This window comes from Apteryx rowi, unplaced genomic scaffold (assembly GCF_003343035.1).
Source record: "Apteryx rowi isolate R43461 unplaced genomic scaffold, aptRow1 scaffold_158, whole genome shotgun sequence".
Lineage (NCBI taxonomy): Eukaryota > Metazoa > Chordata > Aves > Apterygiformes > Apterygidae > Apteryx > Apteryx rowi.
The window spans coordinates 1,133,818-1,151,938 of NW_020447841.1; the positions used below are offsets into that span (position 1 = coordinate 1,133,818).

General features: G+C 39.5%; 1 protein-coding gene across 11 annotated transcripts in view; it reads right to left on the bottom strand.

Annotated features, from left to right (window-relative positions):
- The window catches only part of SOCS5 (suppressor of cytokine signaling 5), a 111,486-nt gene that overhangs the window by 82,833 nt on the left and 10,532 nt on the right, over positions 1–18,121 (bottom strand). For 4 of the 11 annotated variants that reach the window (XM_026059454.1, XM_026059460.1, XM_026059457.1 and 1 more), the window contains exons 1-3: positions 5,152–7,858; positions 4,151–4,324; positions 2,171–2,329 (exon numbers count right to left, since the gene is read on the bottom strand). The exons of 2 other annotated variants lie outside the window; for them this stretch is intronic. The gene's annotated coding sequence lies outside the window, so the exon portion shown is untranslated. Of the gene's footprint in view, positions 1–2,170; positions 2,330–4,150; positions 4,504–4,551; positions 7,859–18,121 lie in introns of those variants that run through there. 5 more of the 11 variants (XM_026059462.1, XM_026059463.1, XM_026059458.1 and 2 more) reach the window with 5 other exon arrangements.

Below are 18,121 nucleotides of genomic sequence, written 5' to 3' on the forward strand. Positions count from 1 at the left end.
TATAAAAAACAGATGTTTTTGCCCTTTCTGGGTCTTTATCGTGTTGGATAGAAGGTAGGATCCCAGTGCTGTAAACTCTTGCAATTATTGCACGAATTTCATGAAATGTAATCTGTTGACTTAAGGTTTCCAGCTCAGCTTTCATTAAAAAAACCTCTCAGCTTTCATTAAAAAAAAAAGGACAAAAAGGTAGAAAAGTAAGTTAGCTGCTTTTAAGACTACAGTGAAAGGGGAAAAATATAAATCCTAAGAGCTCAAATATAAAAAGGCCAAACCCCTTGCCCCAAAATTATTTGTGGCAAAATGCTATGATTTTTAAATCAGCTTCATAGTTTGGAGGGCTGATTTTAAATGTTTGGTATCGTTAATGCCTCAGTCTCACTATGCTAGATAATTTATTCTTTGTGCCATAATAGTTCCCAAAGAGTCTCAACAGTATCAGCACTCTCATCATACCAGAGGCTGTCCAAAAAGCCAAAAATTAAAAAGGGAAAAAGACAAGTAGCATGCTAGAAAAATTAATTTTACCAAGAGTGCACATGCAAATGGATAAAAGAATTGCTGTTTAAGCTACAACCTTGTAGTCTGCCTTGATCCTTGTACAAAATTGAACTGAAACAGATGTTAGAAGACCTTCTGCAAAAGTGCACAAGAATGCATCATTATTTTTTCTAGAGTCATATATAAAATACAATATAGCTTAGGCAAACATATATGTGAACACTTATCCATATTTGAAAAGCTATTTGAAATTCCAAGACACTGTTACTGGTATTACAAAAATGATTACTGACAGTCCCATGTAATTCCATATACGATYTACTGCTCATCCACTGTACCCAAATTTCTACAATTTAGAGACTATTTCAAGAACAGCTACATTATATACTGCTCATAAAAACATCTAAATAATTTATTAGCTCTACATACCTGGTTGTCTTATGCTACTCTTATAAGAAAAGTGCTTGCTGTGTTCAGAGGACTGAATTTGTACTTCTGTACATTTCCAGTGCATTCTGATCCATAAGGAGCATGTAGAACCCCCCACCAAGGCATCATGTATGGAATTTCTAGGAACTTATTGCATGTTATCTATATGCTATAACATTATCACAGAATAGTTGGATTTGGCAGGGACCTCTGGAGATCATCTAGTCCAACCCCCCTGCTCAAGCAGGGTAAGCTCAAGCGCGTTGCCCAGGACTGTGTCCAGTTGGGTTTTGAATAACTCCAAGGATGGAGACTCCATAATCTCCCTGGGCAGCCTGTTCCAGAGTTCAACCACCCTCACAGTGAAAAAGCATTTTCTTATATTCAAGTGGAATTTCCTTTGTTTCAGTTTGTGCCCATTGCTTCTTGGCAAGAACATTAGGTTCATTTTTGCTAGTAAACATTGATACAACACTAGTAGTAAAAAGAACTTTTGTTTATGGCACCTGATCTGTTTTGCAATTAAGGGATATTCATTAATATGTTTGGTTCTGAAGTTCAGAAGAGATGATAGACAACTTAACAGAAATCCATTCCTACAGCCTACTGCCAGCTGATTTCATTGGCTAACTGACCACTGCTTACATGCACAGAGTCTGACATTATTATTTAAATGTCCATCCATTACTTATTTTCATTTTCTGTACATCTGTCCCTAACATCTACACACTAAAAGCCATCTGGTTTTACCTCTCGACCTAAGCAGGGAATGAGAAGGGAATGAGAACTAAATTCACAGGGGGCTTAAAAATTCAGTATGAAGGTTCCACGGAGACCCTGAGATCCTCATTTACATCTGTATTAGGCATCTAAGTTTCAGGCACTGGGCATGTATAAAGCCATCTTCAGTCACTTTCAGAGGGACGCTTAAACCATGTGTTTCCAGCCTACAGTAGTCATTCCAGAGGATGATGTATTTGAACATAAGATACACATCTAAGATGATACGAATCACACTCTGGAAATTACTGTTTCTCTCCACGGACAGTAAGGAGAACACAAGGTGATTAGTTCAGACTTAATATCTAAATTTTAGGTTATGTGTGATGAATCACCACAAAGGAAGAGAAAAAAAGACAGCAATGTAAGAGTCCAGTGAATGTACAGGAAGCCTAGGTTAACTTGCTCATGTGTAGACCCCTACAATGTTGACATCTATATTTAATCAAATACATCCTACCTTTCTCAACAGGCTCAACTTCCTCTCCAAGTGGCTGGCTAGATTCCAACTCTGCAGAGAGGCGCTGTTCTCAGCTGGGTCTACGCCAGGAGGTGGAGATGTGCCTGCCAGAGCCTCTTGAATGAGGTTTCTCCATGTTCAGGTCCAGGCTTCATGTGCCTGTCAGTGGCAAGGTTTGTGTCAATAGAGTTTTTTTCTGCAGGCCCAGGACTTTATGAAACCTCTGGAAGTATCCTGTGAATCTAGCTCTTAGTGTGACTTTTGCAAAGATGGGCTCCTTTCATTTCTGAGTTTGGAAACAGCCACACCTCTGCTTAATTATATGAGCTAAACCTGCACTAAAATGGGGATTTAGCAGAAATAGTAAGAGGTAAGCATGAAAACTTTTCTAAAACAAACCAGTATCTGGTAACCTAGATTCACAGGCAAAAAACCTAGGTTAGCAAGCCTATTAGGCCATGCTTATTTAATGACATGAATTCTTGAAGGATTGCTCTTCTTAAGAACTGTTAGGCTCTCCCTATCTTTCTTTCCAATTGCTCTTCTCTTAAGCATTTTTTTAGTTCTTATTCATATGGTTTCTGTGAAGCCCAGCTGGAGGTGGGAAAGGATGCTTCTTATTCTCATTCCTCCCTCAGGCTCTTTTAAAGTACAATACAGGGCAATTCAATGAGCTGGTCCGATTCAAGTAAAACAGGCATCCCTGCATAAGCATCCTTCATCACAGGTGACTGCTGTGAGCAGAAAGCACTTTGATGGTTGGGAAGGGTTCTTCTCTTTTCCTTTAGGACTAAGGGTGCCTGTGGTTGGGTGACCGGTAGGGTTTTTAGGTCTGCTTTTTATGAAGAACTGTGAAAGTTGGTGAAAATTCCACACTGTGTGGAATAAGACTATTGTTTTGAAAGTTCTGTGAGACAGGAAAATTTTCTCTACCCAGCTCTAATCGTATGTGGGTGGATTAAAGGCTGCAGGCAAACTTTGGGAGAATTAGACCAATTTTCTTTTCCATAGCATAGCCACCAAAAACAGACCTTTGTAAAAACATTGTTTATAGTATATATTTTAGCTGAATGATGATTTAGCATTTGTGATCTGAATCATTAATTCTCAACTACTCTCTAAATAAATATGCAGGCAGATGTACTGACTATACAGGACATTATTGTTTCAAGCACTGCACATACATAATGATGAGTGATATGCCTTGCCTGAAAGAGTTTTTTGTCTAAAAGATGAACTAGAACAGAATTTTTGAACCATAAGAGTGCAGGGCCAGGAAACAGTATAGTCCAACTCCATGCATTAAAGCCAGCTCAAGCATGTTTAGATGCAAAAATATTTGTCTGTTTTCTTCAAATTACAACAAAGGCAATTATACAGCATTCCTATACAATCCATTCTAGCACTTAACATAGGATGATGAAAATATATTGGTGTAATTTTCAGCAAAGAAGATACATGCTTAATAAAGGAAATATTTTACAATGGTAAGGATGAAGAACAGCCAAGGTTGGCCTTTTTTATAACAACCATTCATGTGCTGGAAAACTGTTGAAATCTCTACCCATAAGCTTCCATTTTTTTAAGCAAACAAACCCATTCCTTAGGCTTTTCCTTTAACTGTGTTTTCTAAAATCTGCCATCATGACAAAGTTCTCCCACTGAGTCTTTAAAAGGATCAAGTAGAGCAGAATAATTACTTCCTGTGTTTAAAATATGACAGCCCTGTCCTTTCAGCCTAGAATGACACTATTTAGTTGACTCAGAGGTAGTTTATAATCCACTTCCGTTCCCATATACTTTTCTATCATACTGCTACATAGGTGGTTATTTTCTATATATACATCTACTGTTTCTGCCTTCCTTGCTAGACTAGTTATCCTCCTAAAGAAGCAAATTAGGCTGGTTTGTCTGTTGACAGATTGATGTAGGGGTGTTGTGGATGCATGCTTATCAGCTTATTATAGTCTAGATACTCACATATTCATTATTCTGTGTTTTATGCAATAAGTCTCCTGGGCACAAAGTTAGGCTGATGGGTCTATAATTTCCTGACCCCTCTTTGGAAGGGTATGGGTACTATCTCTCTTGTAGATATCACATTTCCTCCATGAGAAGATTGCCAATGGTTCAGAGATTAATTTCAGCTATGGGCTTGAGTAAAACAAAAATAAATAATGTCATACTTCTGGTGAACAACAAAATCAAAGCACATCCCCAAATTATCTACTTTTGATCCAGAACATCCACTGCTGTAAGTATATGCAATGTTGCCCAAAATTAATATATATGAACAGACTTTACCTTGTTCTGATCTGACCAGAACAGAGCCTGGCCATTTCTCTCTGCTGTCAGAGAAGGCAAACCTGCCTTTTACTTACTGATGTGTGCAGAGCTCCTGCTAGTACTGGGAGGCCCACACCAGTTCTGGGTCTGCTTTGATAGCTTTACAAACTTTGTAGTGAAGATCTTCCAAACACAGTGCAAAACTGATTTCCTAATAACATGAGGTAAAGTGCAAACACATCATTGGGAAAAGCCTGGATGGTTGGAGTGACATGATACATGAATCAAGACTCATGAAGACGGGCTGTTTACCATTGCCCAAAGGCAGCTTTAGCAGGATGTGAGATGTGGGGAGGGACGCGCAGAGGCCGCAGGTGCCAAGTGGTGTGCAGCAGAGCTGAGGGGCAGGCAACCAAACTGTGTTGTGCCAGGCCATACCGAGCTGGGTCATGCCATATCAGACCTCACCATGCTGTGCTGTGCCAGGCCGCAGCATACTGGGTCATGCTGGGCCAGCCTGAGCCCCTGCTGACAGCCCCCAAGATCTGACTAACAGGATGGGGGATCACTGGGGCAGACAGGAAATCCTCCAGGCAGGACAGGCTATGCTCCAGGCAGAGGCACCTACTACGGGACAGCATGGCTTTTTCTCAGCTGCAGGCAAGCCCGTCTTGCTGGCACCACACCACTCTTACCTCTGTTGTGTCTTGCTTGCCCACTGGTGGACAAGTATGTCTCCTCTGGATTTGCCTCTTCCTGATTTCTCCATCCTAGACTGTGTTGGTAGAAATTGTCATCTGTAATGGGAAACTAATCGTTCAGCTCATCAGTGTTTGCATTTTACTGGCTCACACCACTACAAATAAATGGAGTCATGCTTCACCCAGTAAGGTCTGCACCTTCTGAAGGAACATTTTGACAGTTTGTGTAAAGAAATCCTTTCCCCCCAAAAGATAAAATTCAATACTAGTCAACAAGGAGATGCATTCCCAAAAGTTGAGATAACTGGATTCTTTTCCACCTACTCCCTTGCTAGTCAAGTTGCTGTGAACAGAGGTCCCTCTCCCCTGTCAGGTCCTAAAACTACAAACATGCTTTCTGACAGGGTTGTGGAGGAGGACTCTCAGAGCCTCCTTGTGGGTCAGTCCTAACGTTAGGACAGTGTGGGGTCTGTCTCTGAGCCTCTCTTCTTTCTGCTCTCCTGCTGTCTGTTTGCAGAGAGCAATGCTCTGGTCTCTGACTAGAGACAGCCATTACACCTTGCTTAATTGTCTGATTACCCAAAAATGTCTTTGCAACAGCTAGTCCATGACAGTAATATCATTTTATAATTTCCTTTTGGAGGTGGCTTCTAAATTCCCTGTTAAATCTATACTTCTTCTAAACACGTGTCTCCAGCTTGAGGATTGAGAAGGGTGCTGAGCAGGAATGGCAAACATACAGCTTTTGAGATATACCTCAAAAACACTCATGCATATGCTCTCGCATGTTATGCTATGCATAGCACATGCCAAAGCTCTGCCATGTGGTAGGCATCCAGCTTTGCTGGCACAGGGGCTCTTGAAGATCCAGCTGCAAAAGGGAGAGAGCCAACTGGGGCTGCTGGTGCTAATATCTTGGGGTCACTCGAGGGCTCAGCAGGACACTCAGACCATCTACATCCCCATCCTCCAAAAGGGCAGGAGAGCCCCTGGGCAGTAATTGTCATTTCCTAACCATGAACCACTTCAGGAGCTTCCCTGCCCATGGGCTCCCAAGGTATGCAAAAAATGCCTCACAGATCTCAGCCACAGTAAGATTTTAGTATGTGCCTCCCAAGGTCAGGAAAGACAGACATTCCTGATACAAAGGATGCAGCCCAAGTGCTGGCTGGTGTCTTCTTTTCTGAGCAGCACCGTATTTCTAGTTCTTGAGAGATCATTTTTACTTAATGAGATGTCCTGTTGCTATAATGAACTATTTGAACTGATGGGTCTGCCCCATCAGATGTATGTGTAAAGTGTCTTTTTAATGGAAAGGTTGTTTCTTTTTTAAAATAGGAAAAGATCTTGCTTCCAGAACTGCCCAGAGTTCCTTTTCCTCCATTTTTAATAACAAGAATGATAAATAATCTGAATTTTACTCCCACAGATTACATTTGTATGCTCTAGTATCCTCTTCATACTCCTTTAGAAATCCATTATAAGCATTATTACTTCTACCATTGCTCTTGTTATGTTTTCAATGCTGGATATACCTGTAACAGTAGGTTAGAAGGTCCCTTAATTTCTTTTGGTGAAAGTATGTCAAGGACAGGGATTTTAGGAGGGTTTTTTATGAGACAGTCTAGATAAGGCCAACTAGAAGTGCTATCTCCATGCAAAGAGAAAAATCAGAAGTAGTTACAAACATATTTGTCATTAATGAAATGAGAATAAGAACAAACGGCCACATAAACTATTTTGTTTATAACTTCCATTCTGAGAATCCTTTCAAGTGCCATCTTTTAATAGGCTTCCCCTGCAATTATGTACAATAATTTGATACTAAAAACAAAGGCCAGGTCTTGAAAGCCGTTACACATATGCACTATCTCTGTTCATGTGGAGTTTGCCTGAGCTAATACGAGTAAAGTGACACTCCTGTCTAAGTGTTCACTGAAGCAGGTCATACATTAGTTCAGAGAGTAGTCATTGCCCACACTCTTGAGACCAAGAAGAGTATCTAGGAGCAATTTAAAAAAAAATGAACATTCAGCAGGTGATGAGAAAAGAGATTTGCAGTGCTTATCCCTTATACTTAGTCTGATTCTGTCTTCCCTTTCTTTCCCTGAGCTGATCTGGCATTTTCCTCTGTTTTCACTGGCAAGCTGCACAGTTCTTTGGTGTGTTTCAGGCTATGATGACAGTGTAACATTGTTAAAAGTCGTTAAATGCATTTTTAGGCAACACTGCAGCAATGACTTAAAGAAGGGTTTAAATGAAGAAAAAGGCAGACAAGCTGCAGGGAAGAAGTTACGCACAAAAGAAAGTTACACTATGGAAAATGTGAAAATTGCTTTACCCACAAAACCTACTTAAATAAATTGCCTCTTCTTCTGCTCAGCTTCTCTTAATCCTGGAACACTTCCTACCTCTCAAATAAATGCTCATTCTTTTTATCACAGCTTTCTGGTTTGCCGTCTTTTATTTGTGAGACTGAAAGTAATGACTTATCCAGTACTTTTGCCATGACTCTCATTTCATTCAGGGATCATGACTTCTCTGTGTCAACTGGATTTTCCTTTCATCGTAATTCAAATGTCTGGCACAAGGTTTCTCTAGTGCTGCAGTGTGCGTGGGACACCTTTTTTCTCATCCCCTCATCTCAGCACTCTCACTACTTGTAAACTTGGGGTTCTAGTTTGATTTTTCAAAAGCTTTTTCTATATAACAAATCCATGACATTTGACAAAATATTGAAAAATGACTTTATGACTATTTTAAGACATTGCATTTAGAAGGACATGTCACTGTGCCTTGATTTGCAATCAGTAAAGCAAACATACTTAATCCTAGAAACATTGTGACTAGGATTGAAATTTGTCAGAATTCAAACTTGGTCAAATCTCAGCAAAATTCAGATCCAGGTGGATGGTTCCAGTCAGGAAATGCACCCAAGTCAAAGAATTTGAACCCATTCGAATCCACACCTTCTTGAATGAATGGAAAGAGGAAAGGGCAGATTTGAATGCAAACTTCTACCTCTTCTTAGAACTATTGAGTCTTCAGAATAATCCTATTATTCTGCAGGTTAACTGCAGGTTTCTTCCATTTGGATTACATCTCTATTAAAGCTATTTTCAAGAGTTGGAATGTATGCCTGCATTTCCCATTAAGCAAATTTCTCTTTGGCTTTTTGGGCTGTACAGCTTATTTGTTGCCATACCACCTTATGGCAAAATGCTATCCTTTTAGAGCAGAATTTTCTATAGGTCAAATATTTCCTTTCCACTGAGAGCTCATCTTTGTCCTTTTAGGTATACTCAGTGATTCTGTCTTTGATGAAGGTCATGATGAAATGCTATTTGTCAAGGATATTGGCATGCTATTCCTTTATAAGCACCGCTTAGTACTCTTCTTTGGCAAGTTAGTTATTCTCCAGCTATTTTATGGTAAAGGTGTGTTTTTCAGAGTCTTGAATGTTGTGTTGAATTAAATGGGAGATAATAGTAAAGGGAATAAAGGAGGAAAAATTATTACTGTGGTACTGCTGTTAATGCCCAGCAAAGTAAAACAGAATACCAAATACTCATTCTTAAAGAGAGATATAAAACAATAGTCTACTAGGTGGGTAGTTTGAGGAGCATGAAATGGGAATTCATGGGTAACTATATGGTAAAGCAGTCCAGAGCTGGTTGCTGCAGATATCCATCAAAAGTGATTAAGACTTACATTTACTTCTACAGCTAGATAGCTGAAAGCTGATGGCCAACAAATTTAATTGAAATTTTACATTCACTGGCTTAATCTTGAAATCCTTCTGCAGCTGAAACTCCCACTGCAGTCATTTGTTAAAGTGACATTTAAATAAACCAGTGGATCTTTTTCTCTCCTGTAGAACTTCCTTTTTTTTTCTTCTGCCATACACTTTGTCTATACAAGTGCTACTTACCTAAAGCTTTCTCTTTTTATACCCCTAGTACTTATACCAGGCTAATCCTTGTAAGTTTATATAATTTGGAATGTGCAAGGATAGTGCTGCCTGGTAATTCAGCAAATGGAAATTCTTTACTTGAATAGTTCATTTTATCTTGTTTTCCATTTCCATGTTTTTGTTACTTCCCTAAAAAAGTTTGATTCTCATTGATTGGTAATCTTTAAGATGATTTATAGCAAAATACAGCCTCTGCATTAAACTGTGTCTTCTTTTTGTTAATGAGTAAGACCCATTCTCTACATATACAAGCACTTATTCAGCATGACATGTATTTATTCAGATTTCTAATGTTTATATTTTGTTAGAAGGTCAAATGATTTTTTAGAGCTGATTTTTTTACTCATGATTAGTGTTAAGCTACATTTAGATGGAAATTGGAATCCAGCTATAATACAAATATCCAGAATTTTAAAGTTGTATTTTATTAGTTAAATAAAATCAGGTTAAATTTCCAGATAGGTATTAAAAGGTTTGTCAAAACAAAATTTTTATTTAAAATCTCATCTTATCTTCATGAACTGAATGATTGTTTCCGGGCATTCCATCCTTCAAAATGTGAAAGATGATTTTTATTCTGAAACTGGGGGAGAAGCACAAGTGTTGACCACATTTTCAACTCCAAAGCAGTTTCTCAGATGCTTAGCATCTCAGCTGTAAAGTCTCTCTAAATGTGTACTGTCTGCTTCTACAACTAGCATGTTTTATATCTGACTTTCTGAGGACCTTTGCAGAATTTCCAATGCAGTATTAAATTTTCTATTGGTATTAATATGAAAACATGCAAGCTTAAGAATCACAGTTTGAGAGCTCAGTGTTTACAGTTTCTGGTTTGTACTTACACTGCTGTGACCATGGACAGCCCCATAGACTTGGCACAGAAATCCTCTTCAGTCCTTACTTTATTTAGACTTCACCTTTCCTTCCAGGATCATTCCCACCAATCAATCGGCATTTATGCTCTATTTTCAGATGCACATTGAAAACTTACCAAGAAAGAAAGTGATTGCCCTATGTGAACTCACAAAGTAGCTACATATATATTCACAGTCAAATAGTCTGTGGAGTGCTATAGTAAGGGTGCAAGCGGCAAGTCTGATTTTCAGAACTGAGACTAAGTGGTGATGAAACCACTCAAGGGGATGGATTGGCAGCCAGGACTGAAGTCTTGATAATGCAGTAATGCTGTGCTTCCTCTGAGCCACGAGGAAGCGGCAGATAGCTCTGTGGTACCTGCTCTCCTAACCAGGGCAAAGCCCAGCAGGGAGCAGCTGCAAGGTGCACAGGTGGAAACCGCCCTCCACCCCAAGTCCTGGGATACCTTCTCCCGTTCACAGTAGGCACATCTTTCACAGACAACAGGAACAAATTATCTGTTGCAGACAAATTATCTGTTGTTTGTTTAAATCAACAGCAAAGATTATGACAGTGATCTCAGATTTTTTTTTCAATCGGAAATTAGGGTTTACATACTATGATTTTTATATGGTTTATATAGTTGTTTGCAGCTCTTTCGTGGCAGGACCCTTTTGTGTCATGGAATTACTGTCTTTTCTGACAACATTTCCTAATCAGATTTCTTGAAAGCCTGCATGCTAAACACTGGCCATCATCTGCAGGCAGAAAGGGGGTGGCAGGAGAGTGCTGTCTGCGAGAGGCACTTAATTGAGGAGTTGGCTCCTCACCCTGAACAGAAATAGCCTCATAGACATGCTGCAAATATTTTCCTATTGCCCAGACTTCTATGGGGGGAGGGACTTGACAGGAAGCTAAGTCTGTATGAAGGCTATATTCTGTTATCTGTTCAGTTAAGAGCTAACCACCAAACACACATGTCTTATTGGCAGCTACCAATGGCCCTATTGGTCATCTGCTACATTTGTCAGATTAGTTTGTAAGGTATCAAATAATGAAGATGCTACACCTATTTGAAAAAAAAAAATCCACATACCATAGAGCCAAATATAATTAAATGTTTGTCAGTGACCTTCCTATATTCCTAGTATATTCTGAACTGCAGCACACTGTGATATGGGAGCTTGCTTTATATTTGTGGTAGCAAGGCTGATAATCCACTGAAAATTGATCATACTGATTAAATATGATCTTTGTTTGGGTTGACAGTTATCTCAGCAGAAAAGCAGGGTTTTTAATATGCTGACTACTGAAGATTGTAAATATATATATAAACTACATGGATTAAAATAAGTGGGTGCTGATGCAACTCCAGTCTGATAAAGACTGGGCTTGGAGGGGTTGCAAGTGGCTCAGCCACAGCTGAACCACATGATGTGAGGTATGTACTTCACTGGCTTATGCTAATGGGAGCATAGGTCCCTAATGCCTTCTTTAAATGCACCCCAAAACCACCATAACATTCACATAATATAGACTGTAAGAGCAGCTGAATATTTAAAAAAAAAAATTTAAGAGACTTCTACAAAAAAGAATAATGATAACTAATATCTAAGATATTATAAATACACCTGGGTATCAAATTCTTTTTTAATCAAATTATATCTTGTGGTGTACAATCATTTATATTCTCTAATAGCCAGGATAACAGCCTTTTAAATACTCAGAGTATTTGAGTCACATTGAAATGTTTTTAATTCAGGAAAACACTTATTTCTCCTGTAATATTTTTCAGCAGAACTGTTGAAATCCATAGTCAAAGACTGCAAGGTTTGTATCCTTTATTACAATACATCAATCTTCTAATAACTACGTTTTAAAGAAATTAGGTGCTAAACTAAGAAAATGCATTTATGCATATCTAAGTATGCAAGCATGTTGAATTCAATTCAGGCTGCTGGTTTACTTGAAGTGAGGCACATCCTTGCACTGGAATCTTCCTCAGTGTGACATACTGGCTAGTATCATCTGCGAGCCAAGTAAGAAACGTGAAGTGAAAGCAGTATGGCTCTAACTGTACAGAGGGCCACATACCTCATTTTTTCTGATCTTACTAGATATGTAAGATATGTACAGCATGATGTGTAGACTAAGTCCAAGGCACAGTATTTACAGTCAACAGAAGTATTGGCACCACATAATAGAAGATGTAGGAAGCGTTCAGGAAGCGTTCCCCCTTTCTGCAAGAATTAGTCAAACGCTCAGTGCAGAGGCCATGTTTGTTAGCTAGCCAATGAGGAAAGCAATCTTCGTGGTCTGGGGAAACTTAGAGGGGAAGAGACCTTTGTTAATTTTTGCATAATCTACAGACTGTCAGAAACTAAAAATATTTGGTCTCTAGATAAAGAGCAGACCTCAGGGCTTTAGAGCTGCCAGTCCAGTACTCTTCACAAGCTCTAAAGCTTTGGAAAGATAGTAACAGTAAGGAAATGCTTCTATCACAGGAGGATATCACATCCAATTTGATGGACTGTATATCAGGTGCAGTAGGACCATCTCACCTTCCCTTGCAAGGAGTATCGACAGTAGCAATAGGGTTTGTAAGAGCCTACTTTTCTTCCTCTAACTCAGGAACAGCTTATCAGATTGCTCTTACAACTGCTGAAGCTCTGAAATCTGCTGGAGTGCCCATGCAGAAGCACTGTTAAGTAATTCCTTATTTTTTAATCACAGTGACTGCCGTGAAAAAGTCAAGAAAGCTACATTATCCCAATGTGTGAGATATCATTGTCATCTCCCTTTTGGCAAAGTGAGATTTTGAGGCCTGTTCCAAAGTTGATTCAGCTAATGACACAGATAATGGGACCATAGTGACGTCCTTTGCAGCTAACTCCACAAAAGAGACTCTGGTGTTCCTGTGCTTCGCCATCAAGCTGACTCACATGCAGTGGGATCTTCAGCCTTGAGATGGGCACTGCAGCTCTCCGGCACAAAAGCCTGTGTGTTGTTGGGGGCTGAAGCATGAGATGCTCAGAAAGCAACAAGCTGAGCAAAAAGCTACATAAGCTGAGTCCAGACCTTATCCCTCAAAAGTTAATCAGAGTATCTAACTCCCAAGATGAAGAAAGGGACTTGTTTTCAGTTAGATTCTCAGCCATTAACTCCATTCTAGAGATAAAAGGATCTAACTATTCTTATGGAAAAGAAGAATACACAGTGAGTGTTATAGGGGTTTTCTGATTAACTGAAACATATTTAAATATCGATTATTGGAAAACAAATATTGGCAGTTCATTTCAGAGCTGTTCTTCAGAAGTTAAGAATGTTACTCCTGCAAACTTTTATCCAGACATAAAAGATTTTAAAATATTAAACTAGGGTTGAACATGTAACAGATCACTTTGTGGACACATGAGCTACAAGGTAGTGCTCAGAGTTGATGAACAGCAGGGAAGCCATCATCATGCTTGGAGTCTTATAAAAAGATCAAAAATCCAAGGAAGAATTTCTCCCTCCAATCAAGAATTAAATAGAAACAGCTTCTGAATCACAGTTTGATGGTACTAACAGAATCACAGAATCACAGAATCACTGAGGTTGGAAGGGACCTCTGGAGATCATCTAGTCCAACCCCCCTGCTCAAGCAGGGTCACCTAGAGCACATTGCACAGGATTGCATCCAGGCGGCTTTTGAATATCTCCAGAGAAGGAGACTCCACCACCTCTCGGGGCAACCTGTTCCAGTGCTCTGTCACCCTCACAGTGAAAAAGTTTTTCCTCATGTTAAGATGGAAGCGTCTGTGTTTCAGTTTGTGCCCGTTGCCTCGCGTCCTGTCGCTCGGCACCACTGAAAAGAGTCTGGCCCCATCCTCTCGACACCCTCCCTTCAGATACTTGTACACATTGATAAGATCTCCTCTCAGCCTTCTCTTCTCCAAGCTAAACAGGCCCAGCTCTCTCAGCCTTTCCTCATAAGAGAGATGCTCCAGTCCCCTAATCATCTTTGTGGCCCTTCGCTGGACTTGCTCCAGTAGTGCCACATCCCTCTTGTACTGGGGAGCCCAGAACTGGACGCAGTACTCCAGATGTGGCCTCMCCAGGGCTGAGTAGAGGGGGAGAATCACCTCCCTCGACCTGCTGGCAACACTCTTCCTGATGCACCCCAGGATACCATTGGCCTTCTTGGCCACAAGGGCACATTGCTGCCTCATRCTTAACTTGGTGTCCACCAGCACTCCCAGGTCCTTCTCMGCAGAGCTGCTTTCCAGCAGGTCAACCCCCAGCCTGTACTGGTGCCTGGGGTTATTCCTCCCCAGGTGCAGGACCCTGCACTTCCCTTTGTTGAACTTCATGAGGTTCCTCTCTGCCCACCTTTCCAGCCTGTCCAGGTCTCTCTGAATGGCAGCACAGCCCTCTGGCGTATCGGCCACTCCTCCCAGTTTTGTATCATCAGCAAACTTGCTGATGAAACAGGAAGAACAATTGCCAGAAACTGATAACCTGATAAGTGGTATGTTTATGGTATGTTGAGAGAATCCTTGTATGAGAAACAGCTATTTCACAGCTTTGTTCTCACTTCTCATTAGCACCTTACGGTCTCCTAAAATTCTTGCTAAAGAAAGCAAGTATTTAAAGTTATAGTTACCCACATGAAAAGAGACAAGGTGTTTTCTCACTGTTCACAGTATAATGTCACTATAACACTGTACTAGCTTGAGTCTAAAATTACCTACTCATCCTCTCTCAAGAAATCAAAAACAAACCAACTCATCCCAAGCGACAACTAACAAAGCCTACAGAAGACAAACTTAACCCCAGTTTCCCAAAGATATTCAGCCATTAACCAGATTTCAGTGAGTGCTAGATGACTGCACACCTTTAAGGATCTGGACCCTAATCTTTGCTCCTGAAGATTCTGTCGCACTTCAAAGGATACTGTGGGTTACCTTTCCAAGGATGCTTTAGGGAAAAAATAGGTCTCCTCAGCCAGTGTTCCCCCCAGTGAAACAGCCAGAAGATACGGGACAGATGTAATCTGCTTCTACACTGTCCTCTGCTCTTTCTGGCTTGCAAAATTAAGGTGCATGCTAAAATTCCCAGACAGTATGGCAAGACAGGAGTGCCACAGTGCCTCAGGAACTGCTGTCTGGGAAGCTGTCATTTGGAAGTCATAGCCCACTGGGAGAAATCGTGATGAAAGTACTTGCTGATTTCTAAAAGTCACTAGCAGAAATTTGGTTAAGTGGACTACAATGAAATATGGGTAAGTGGATGTGGAGAGCCATTCTCCAGAACTGGTCCTTTCCTCAACATGAATGCTTCCACATCTTGAAACTAGGACTCTCAAATACATAGAGTTTTTATGTGGACCTTCTGCAGAATCTAAAGAAGAGAGGATGAAGCTGTATTTGTATAGCCCTCTGGTCCAAAAATATGTTTTAATCCTTTTCCTTAACCTGAAGCAATTTGCAAAGGTTTGCATTATATCACAGTAAATCAGTAGTGTACTGTCAACCTGTTTCAATGCATGCCGAATGCTCAGTCACCAGTTAACAGGCTAATTCATACCCACAAAGTAACTTATTTATTGCTAGATGGAAATTCCAGCTCAGCAGAAATCTTGCTTGCCATGTTTGAAGAAAACACAACCAACAATGTGGCACTAGGATTTTTCTTAAGATCTCTGGGAGCAAGTAGTGTTTCCAGATCCTAACCCATAGGGAAAAGATCAACTGCTACTATATCACTGTTTATCTCCTAGTGGCAAGCTGAATTTTTATTATTTGGAAATAACCCTGCAGTAAGCAGGCAGCAATTCTAAACCAAACAGAACGCGTCTCCAGGACATGACAAATACAAATATTGACAGGTCGCATTTTGCCCTGTATTCATGCTGTGCAGTACCTTCCCACACACATTAATGTGAGCACCCACTCTCAATGAAAACATTCAGTGCTACTTAGGTTCCTAACTACCTTTAAAAACCTGGACTTTTGAACCAAACTGGGAACACCATTTGGAGAAAAAGGTACTATTTTACATCAGGCCAAGGGGCAGAATCTGACTATTAATCTGAATTTAAATTAAAAGTTTATCTTCCATAAATGGTTTTTTTTCCTGTCAGATTACTGATTATAATACCTACTCTTTCTTAGCATTCTCAGTTGTAACAATTTTAGAAATATTACATTTTTCACACACAAATGTACTTTGAGGTATAGTTGTGCATTCCTTAATATATTGACATCCTGTTTACCAATTTTCTTGATGAAACACTGTCCTACAACAACCTGCGATGTGCGTTAATCTTTGGTGGAATAAGAGAATATATCATAACCCACAGGTGTCCAAACAAAAACAAGTTAAACAGATAAATACTGCTTTGTTCGTGAAATGTTCAATAAATATAATCACATATTTCCTACCTAACTTTATTCAAAAGTGAAAACTGAACAATTACAAAGAGAAGAAAATGTTTATATGAATAAAGAGCAGTATAACTCGAAGTATTCAGTATTTATGCTAAAAATTATGTACACACACATGTGCATATGCATACATACAAAATGTTATGGAAAAAATGCTTGACTGGACTTCCAGGAAAAACAAACAAACAAACAAACAACAACAACAAAAAAACCTTTTTTCTTTAAATACTGTGCTAAAAACTATTTGGTTACTGAATTAGCCAATTCCTTCATTAAACAGTCTCTCATGCCAAACTCTCATCTTAACCTGTGCTGGTCACACAAGCATGGTCACACAAGCATCAAAAATATTTTACACCCCAAGGCGACACAGAGACAAACCATCTCCTAGCAGTATCCCTATGCCCCATTTTTTAAATGAGCTCTAACCCTGACCTGATACCAGCTCCCTTGGCAGCCTTGGACAAATCAGCTGAATGCTTCTTATTTATCTACCTCACATGGTGTTGTGAGGGAAAATTAATACTTACAAAGGGCTCAATGACAGAAGTACCTATGTGTGTACTACACACTTTTATTGTTCCTAGTATTACAATTTCCTGCCTCAATCTGAGCATTGATTTTTCATTACTAATATAAAGTCAGGAATAAAGCTGGAACAGATGGTACTTTACAGCAGAGCAGTCTTTATAAAATTGCATTTCACATTTAGCATGTGACAGGTGCTCTCGTCAAAATCTGGGTAACCCATATATTCACATCCAAACAACCTTTATGTCATATTTAGCCTAATATATGAACAATCTGAAACTTTTAATTATTTTCTCGAATAAATTTAACAACCTTTTGAAAAACTGTTCCTGGCACCCAGTTCCCATGGTTTTGAAAAAATACATCTTCATATCATCTTTTATAGAATAAAAAGGCATGGAGAGTCCAAGCGATTTCACATCCTTAGTATTTGCAAGACCATTTGTTTTGAACTTAGCTGAGATCAACAATTTTAAAAAGTTTTCTCCTTTGTAATGAATGCATGCAACATTCTTTAAAAACATTTTTATACATCATGTACTGTAATACCCAGTTGTCTATTTTTTTTTATTATTATTTTTATTAATGCCTTATTCAAAGTTCAGCAATAACACATGCCTGTATGTTAGGCAGGTGTGGAAGGGTAATTATAATACAAAATCTGGATGAAATAAAAAATATGGGGGTGGGTATTATCAGTAAAATTTTAAGAATTCAATTGCTTTCATTGTTTTCTGCAAAATTTTCATAAAAACTTTATCGAGTCACTCAGGTCACTATTTGTAATGTTTTACAATCTGCAACAGGCATTAAATTTGAACATTGATTCCTAAAGCATGAATTCCACTGCCCTAGACAACAGATTATTCTTAGCTACTCTGAGAACAGGCACATGGAGCCATTCTGCCTAGAGCTACCACAACAGCACTACAGGATACTACCCAGAGTGACTGCACCATGCCCCTTCCTTTGCCTTCATTGAAGCCTCATCAAATCTACGGAGATCCACCTTGATCTACACACCTATCCACTCCCTCCCAGTGCGGGCTGGGAAATTCTCTTTGAGAAATGTTCCATTTTGGTGAACTTCTGAATGCAGATTTTACATGTTCTGATGAGAACAAGTGCAATTAATGCTACTGATATCTAATCATCCAAGCAAGGATATATTTTAAGC